Raw genomic sequence first — 8,161 nt, forward strand, 5'->3', positions numbered from 1 at the left:
CATGAAGAACGCAATTTGAATTTTGTCAATCGGCCCAGAAAATCGAGAAATATAGGACTGTCCTTTTTTTTTTTTTTTTTTTTTTTTTTTTTTTGAGCATATAAAATGGATACTAATAAGCTCACATTACAATAAATTTTGCTCTTACAGTCCAGTAACTATTCTACGGGGCGATCTATTTTTCTAACGTTTATTTTCAGTTGTTTAGTACTAGGTAGGGCGTTACATGACTCAGTTTTCTGGTACCTTAGCTGTTTTGTTTAGAATAGTTGCAATTGCTATTATAGTAGTAGCACCTAAAAAGGAAGCATCTTTGTTACTATTCAATTACTTGCATATTACCGTAAGAGATAACTACACTAATCTGCTGCTCCGTTATCTGCGAGTTGTCAGTTCAAACACAGTTGGGCAAAGATACGTCTTTAAATTTCTGCGTGAGACGAAAGAAATGTGAATTCGAGACTTTTGAACCGTGATCTTTCGTACAGTTGGTGTTTTTTTTTTTTTTTTTTTTTTCCCTGTTTATTTATGATTTCAAATATAAAATAACAGTTCAATTTAAGAGAAAAGTATTGTTTTCGTTTCCATGTTCAAAGAAGGTTTTCTGAAGGTATCGTGAAATGTTTTCTGAAAAATCCAGCACTAAGTAAGCTCTAAAATAACAAAAAAAAAATGCATTAGAAAAGAAATTGTTTTTCTTTGTTTTGAAGATAATAAATAATTTTCGAAAATCCTACATTTTTAACTTTTCAAAGAATAAAAAATGTTGAAAGATGTCATAAAATGGGGGGAGAATGCAGTTATAGGGAAATCATTTGATTTTTTTTTTTTTTTTTTTAAATCTAGGTATTACCCAGTATCGAATTCAGAAGAGCATACAAACGTGCACATTTAAAATTCAGTGTGTTAGTCTCGCTCGTTAAGTATAACCTAAATCAAATGATCTTAGTCTTTTTCTTGCATCCACCCCTTTTGAGAGGATGCTTTTCTTCATCGACCCCCTTACCTTTTTCTCTGTACATATAAAGCACACAACAAAATCATCATACAAACAATTGAGCATAGATAACAATTAGATTAAGAATATGAATAACAGCTTTGAAAGTAAGGGTATATTGGAGGAATCTTTTATTGTTATTTTACTTTAACTTGTTTATATTTAAAAAATATAAACAAGTTTTCAGAAACAAAATTAACATATTCTAATTGCACATTCAATTTTAATTAATGTGGTGGCTGCGCTTGATATACTGTAGCAATTTGTTTAATAGTTGGCATAAAACAGCTTAACATAATTCTCAAATTCAACCTCCTTGAATTTTAAATATAGTTTTCTGCTATATTTAAAATTCAATGTACATTAGCATATTCATTGCATGATAAATAACATTAGTAGGAAATAATGTTATTGAATTAAAAATGGAAAATTTTTGTAGCGACCCATTTTCCTCAGCAAGTTCCTAAGCACCTTTTTTGTGATGCTTTTCTCCTTCTAATCACATGCAAAGGTTAATGCGGCTGTAGAAAAACCTAGAAAACCAACTATTCAGCCAGCTCCTTCATCTGGAATCGAACCTGTGCCACGCTCCCAATATTTAGCGATCTTAACAACTCGGCCTCTGGTAAATTACTCGATAACAAAAATATACTTCAAAATATTTTAGAAGAAAAATCTCTGATTTCTGCCTTTCTATCAGAAGCTAAGCACAAAAGAAAAATTTTAGTGTAAAGCTAGATAAATGGTTATTGGCAGAACTTGAGAACTAACTCTTATTTTGGGTATATTCCACTAAAAGATAACAGAGTGAAAAGAATGACGGATCTCACCCAATACAGGATTCCCAGGAGGCTGTAAATAAAGAATACATAAGAGGCCTGTAGGACCCATCGGAAGTTCACTCCTGTGAATGTAAATATAAAAATTAATAATCAACCCCTAGCAATTGTTTCAAGTACCAAGTATCTAGCAGTGGTCTTCGACTCACAGCTATTATTCAAAGAACGCACGGAATATGCCTTGCGCAAATCCACCTCTGCCAAAATGTCTCTTTACCCTTTAATAAGAAGAAATAATAAATTAAATATCAGTTTCAAGAAGAAGATCTATACCAGCTTAATAAGACTCACCCTACTTTATGCAGTGCCTATCTGGGACACTGTGTACAAAACTTATAGACATAAACTACAGGTCTTTCAGAACAAAATACTCAGGCAAATTGTTGACTGCCCATGGTTCGTACGTAACCTGCAGATACACAAAGAACTAAAAATAAGACCCATAGCTCATCAAATTCTCACCACGAGCCATAATTTCTATGCTAAAATAGAACTTTCTCAATACGAACATATCCGTGATCTGATAAATTATGATGCTACAATAGAAAATGCAGCAAAGCGCCCAAGAGGCATCTTCCATAACAGCAAATGGTGAAATGTGTATATATTGTACATAGTACATAGTACATCTTTATTTAATCTTCATTGTGTCATTTTACCAGTGTCTTTGAAACTTTATAGACTTATGGACATGATCCGTGTACCTGGATCTTCAAAGCACTGATCTTATATTTGTCATTTTCGTATTTATCAGTTTCAATCTTCTTATTGTTATATCAGAGACTTTGTAATATTGTGGACTTATGAACATGATCCGTGTACCTGGATCTTCAAAGCTGTGGTTATTTATTGATATCTTAGTGTAAAGTGTTCTTCACCATTTGCTACTCCGCTCAAATACCCGCCGTCCCTATATGTACATAGCGTATAGTTTCAGTAACTCATGTGCCTCAGTGTTGTACAAGAACTTTAGTGTTTTTAATTTCTCAGACCAAGACTTCACTGAATTGTGATATCTACTATTTCAAGATGCATTGGCTGTGAACAGTTTACGGGAGGGTGACCCCCCACGTGACTACCGCTGTCCAATCTGTGTTTTACAGCAAGGATGAATTTGAATATTTTGTTTAGCTAATCTGTTGCAACCCCTCAGTTGTGCCATTTGTCTTCATTTAGATCGCAATATTAGTTTAATTATTCCAATCTGGATAACCTGTTTCAAAACTTGATAAATATTAATCTATCCAATATTTCTCATTGCAGGCGTTAGCTGCTTTGCTCGGAGTCTGAACTTGGGTGGGTGACCACCCACGTAACAGGCTCCTGCTAAAGATCTGCTCGTGTATACGAGCCAGTTCCCTTAGAAAGTCCTCCACGAAGGCATCCCTCCCCTTAGGCAGATAGCCCTAGTGTGCTTTGCCATAATTAAATACACCAACACCAACTAATGATCTGCCTCCGCTTAGCGAATACTGTCACAGCTCGAACGGCAATTCCAGATGCTACTCCACGTACATTTCACAAAAATTGACAAGTTTCGCCTAGTTGGCGCGGCGTAAATCGCCTTAATTAAAAACTTAAATACCAACGCCTTGGGGCAATTTACCAACAGAGACGGTTAAAGTAGCGGTTGGCTACTAATTGCCGCCTAGCCATTGACTCGATTTCAATTTCGATTTCCTGTAGGACCATCTAGAACAGTGGCTCTTAACCTCTGTTACCCCATGCACCTTTTTCACTAGTGCTGCAGAACATCCACCCTTTACCGAAATTCGATTTTTTTTTTTAATGGACAGGCGCTTTATTTAATAGCCTTGCGCCTCTACAAAGGACGAAAGTGGTGGCCATTTCATTATGAAAGCACCTAATAGGTGGTCACTGTTGCCTCCTATGAACGGACGGACAACTACAACCATGCCTTCTCCGGAATTCGAACCCGGGCCCATCGCTAACCAGGATCTCTAACCTCTATACCGGCTGAGTGGCTCAAATTCGAAAAAATACAGGTACACTGCTCAAAAAAAAAAAATGGGACAGTGCTATATCTCCCGTTCTACTGGGCCGATTGACAAAATTCAAACTACGTTTTTCATGTCTCGAAAGCGCGACTTAGGATATATATTAGATTTATATATAGCACTATTCTAACATAGGTATTTTGACACAAAATCGGACTTTTTCTGAAATAACATACCAAATTTTTTCCATATTTCGATTTTACGGCTCAAATTATGCCAGAATACCAAGTTTTGTAAAAATCGTACGAGTAGTTTTTAAAATATTAGCTCTCAAAATTTTAGCTCCTCAATGTTAATTGAATTTGGAAAATATTTATTAATATCTCTTTTTTTACTAAACTTTTTTTATTTTTTCTCTCACATTTCGAAATTTAGGTTCATTCCAAATAAAATTTACCCATTTTATGTGTTTTATTTTTTAAATTTCTATTTTTAAATAATTTTTATAAATTTTTCGGAAACAATTTTGAATTATAACCTATAAAAATTTTACCATCATCATAAAGTAGGTGTATTTTTAAGCATATCTGCAAAAAATTAGACTTTTTTATTCAAAATTTTCTAAGATATACACGAATTTACATATTTTCGCGTTTTGAAATTTGGCATCTTTTTTTTGAGCGATAATAACGCCAAATGTGGAGTTTTGTTTGAATTGCCACAGCTATTTTTAACCTTAAATTTCAAGTAAAATTTTACGAAGAATTAATTATATGAAATTTTTTCCCACAATAAGGCGTAATAAATATTTATTAATACTATATGAAAATCTATTTTTTAAATTATAGATGATATTATTCAAATTTTTAACAATTTTTTTAAATTTCTCTCTTTCTTCCTTTTTTTAAAAAAATAAGAGTACGTTTTTCTAAGAGTAAATTTTTATCTTCGGCGTTTTATCGTCTGCTACTTTACTTCGTTTAAATCGAATTGTCTAAAACTGAGAATTTTCGTTTAAAGTTTATTTGAATTAATTGAAAATATTTTATGACATTAACTGCATAATTTATTTCTAAACAAACTGTTGCTTTTGAAGTGGCTGAAAGAGTGGCAGATACTATCATCCATATTTTTAAAGCATAGTATATTTTTATAGAAATATAAGATTTTGAATAATCATTTTTATAAAAGTCAAATTATGATATAAACATACAACCCTGTAGAGACTGAATTAATGGAAGTTCAATGGTTATGTAGAAATGATCTGCAGCTACTTAATGGCTGGATAAGTCAGCAGATTCTGTGGACAAGCAAGAATAATTATATAAACGACACCCAACATTCTGTATTTTTGCATTTAATGTCAATTTAATCTGTAAAAATGTATTTTTGTGCGTAGCTTATTTTCATTATATCCTTAAAATTCTAATTTAGAATGTAATTGTCAAGAACTGAATCCTAATCATCAGTAATATAATAAGTAATTATTACGGTTATTAATAAATCCTTCTTATAAAGTAATTGCAAATATTTCAAAAAACTTTCTGTCTGAATGCAAATATTTTTCTATGCAAGAATTTTAATTTATATTAATCAAGATTGCACACGATATTATTTATTTGCACTTAAGTTTTTACCGTTAACTCTAGTAGAAGTTACAAATCAATTATATTTAATTAAGGATTCGATTGGATTATTTAATTATGGCAAAGCACACGAGGGCTATCTGCCTTCGTGGAGGACTTTCTAAGGTAAACTGGCTCGTATACACGTTACACATGGGGAAAATCACTAAAACGCCCATGCAGCCAGCCCGTTCGCGGGATTCGAACTTCCGACCGAACTACCAGTGCTCAGCGTCTTTACCGCTCGGCCGCTAGTAGGCTATTTAATTAAGGAATGACCATCTAAATTTAGAAACAGCGTACCGTAACAGCAATTCAATTATTGGCGCCGTATCTTTCATGTTACTCCTGATTGGCAAGCTACATGATTTCTAATGTGTATTCGGGTTTTGCTAGTAACTTCATTTGGAAATCGCGCTTAAACTAGGTTAGTTGTTATTTGAACATAGAAAGAATATGGGAGCTATTTGGTTAAGATGCTTTCATAGAGAACCTTTGTAAAGAGAACCTAGAAAACTACGAAAACCAACCATGCAAAACCCTGGGTTAGACTTCGCAACAAACAGTTAGTATTTAACAATCTTCAAATGCTAGGCAACTGGTGAGGCTCCAATTAAATCTCCAATTTAATATTTTATTTGTAAATATTTAAAATATTGTTGTATACTTAGACACAAAAAGCAGAACTACCAAGCCGTAGTGCAAATGAATATTCATTTTCTTTTGCAATAATTGTATTCACTTAATATTCTTGGAATATGAGCTAAAGATGGAACGTTCTCGGGAGATTAAAGAAGTGTTTAAATCCAGTGATATAAGGTTTGTCTTAGAAGCTCAGGATCAAAACGATTCTGCAATTGCCCCATTAGTTGACTTGTAAATGGTTGTGAATTAAGCAGATGACTTTTAATCTTACATTTTCAGTCAGAAAACGTATTCCAAATGTTTTGTATTGCATGACAATACATCTCTTCATTATTCAATAACCAGTCGGAGAACCGCTTGTGTTCCGAAAATAAGTATGTGTACTAAATCGTCCTGAATGTTCTTCAAATTTGTGATCTTGTGATTTTTTTCTTTCCCAAAAACTTGTAGGGTTTATATTTATTTTAACTAACATTTATTTTAAGCTATCTTTCCTGTCAAGCCTTTACTTTCCCCTAGAATTGCCAATGCTAGAGTATGTAAATTGGAGTAGAGCGCGCAGTATATTCAAATTTAGCAGAAGTAAGTTGAGTTTAAATAGAAGGAAAACGAGATTGTAAATGTGCTTCTTGAATCGCGAACGTGAAGGTTGCTAGGTAGAAATTTAAGAACCGCGCGTTTCGGCCTGTGTGCCTATCTCGGCAGTTCGTAGAATCTTTCAACTGCTTAATCAGTAAGCTCGCTGAATCTCAGCTGTATTTTAGAACGCGGTTAGGTTAATTACGATTTCAGAGCCTCGTAGGTAGTGATCTAGTTGTTTATTCATCCTGTCATTAATTTTTAGTTTCACATTTCTGTTTTGTTAAACCGCCGTTTCGGCGTAGTTTGTGAGCGTTAAGTGGACGCAGCTGTTATTTTTAAAGTGGAATAAAAGGGGCTTTAAACCCTTCTTACTTGTTTGTGTAAATTTACAGTTCATAGCAGTCACTGCCACAGTTGCTGACAAGTTGGGGCCACACCATACTACAAACTAAAGTTGCCTCTCAAAGGAAAGTTTTTTGACATTGAAGAGACAAAACGAGTATGACATCTACTTTTAGAGGCATGTCAAAAACAGATCTCTACAAGCCTTCTCTTCCATTACATGTTGTGCAGTCACACAAAAAGTTGCATCAGCGTAAATCTATTTTTATTACACTCTGATTACTTTATTAATACACAGTGAATATATACTAAATCTTTTACTTCAGCTTAAGTAATTCGGAATTTTTGACGGAATTGTTGTCGGAACTAGGACTTAGAAGATAAGTCAAATTAAATATTTCGATAACAAAAAATAAATTCAAGGTCGAAGTTTCAATATTTTATTTTTGGAGGGAGGGGAATTTTTTTCAGTTTTGTTCCATTATCTTAAGTATATTTGCTTCGATTCTTTATTTTTTCTATAAAAGCGGAAATCTTACGCATGGTATGCATATAACGCATAGCTTCAATTAAAATTTAATAATATACAGGGTGTTTATAATTAAAGTTCCACATTGAAACGGTCATAAAACAAAAACTACTGGATCAAATGTTATCAAACCTGGTAATCGTGTAAAAGAGATCATAGGAATTTATTTTCCGCGAAAAAAGGAAGTTCCAAACCTCACCACGAGGGGGAAAATGGCGCTGTATGCAATATTTTTAAACGAAATATGGGTCGGAATCTAACTTAACCTTTTGTTACACGGGTTTAATATGTTGTATACCCTTAAGAAACTTTGAAGTAGGCAAATTACCATTTAAAAGCGTTAAATTCGATAAACGTCGAGTGCGCCATCCGTGAGTGATTGCAGCTCACTTAGAACCAATGTTAAAATGTTTCGTGATACATGAACTGCAGTAACGTGGCATTTTAGATACTACGATTTTTATGCAGGGCAGAGCCCCACCTCACGTGTGTCGCACGGTTACTTAGGCAACATTTCACGAATGAACGTCTTATAAGCCGACACTTCCTCTCTTCCCACCAGACCTCAACCTCTGTGACTTTTGGCTATGGGGTTATCTCAAAAACACTGTTTATGGTGATAATCTAAACTATTTGGCAGAAAT

The sequence above is a fragment of the Stegodyphus dumicola genome, chromosome 8 (genome assembly GCF_044657685.1).
Source record: "Stegodyphus dumicola isolate Sdum_Otavi_A_Nest chromosome 8, ASM4465768v1".
NCBI lineage: Eukaryota > Metazoa > Arthropoda > Arachnida > Araneae > Eresidae > Stegodyphus > Stegodyphus dumicola.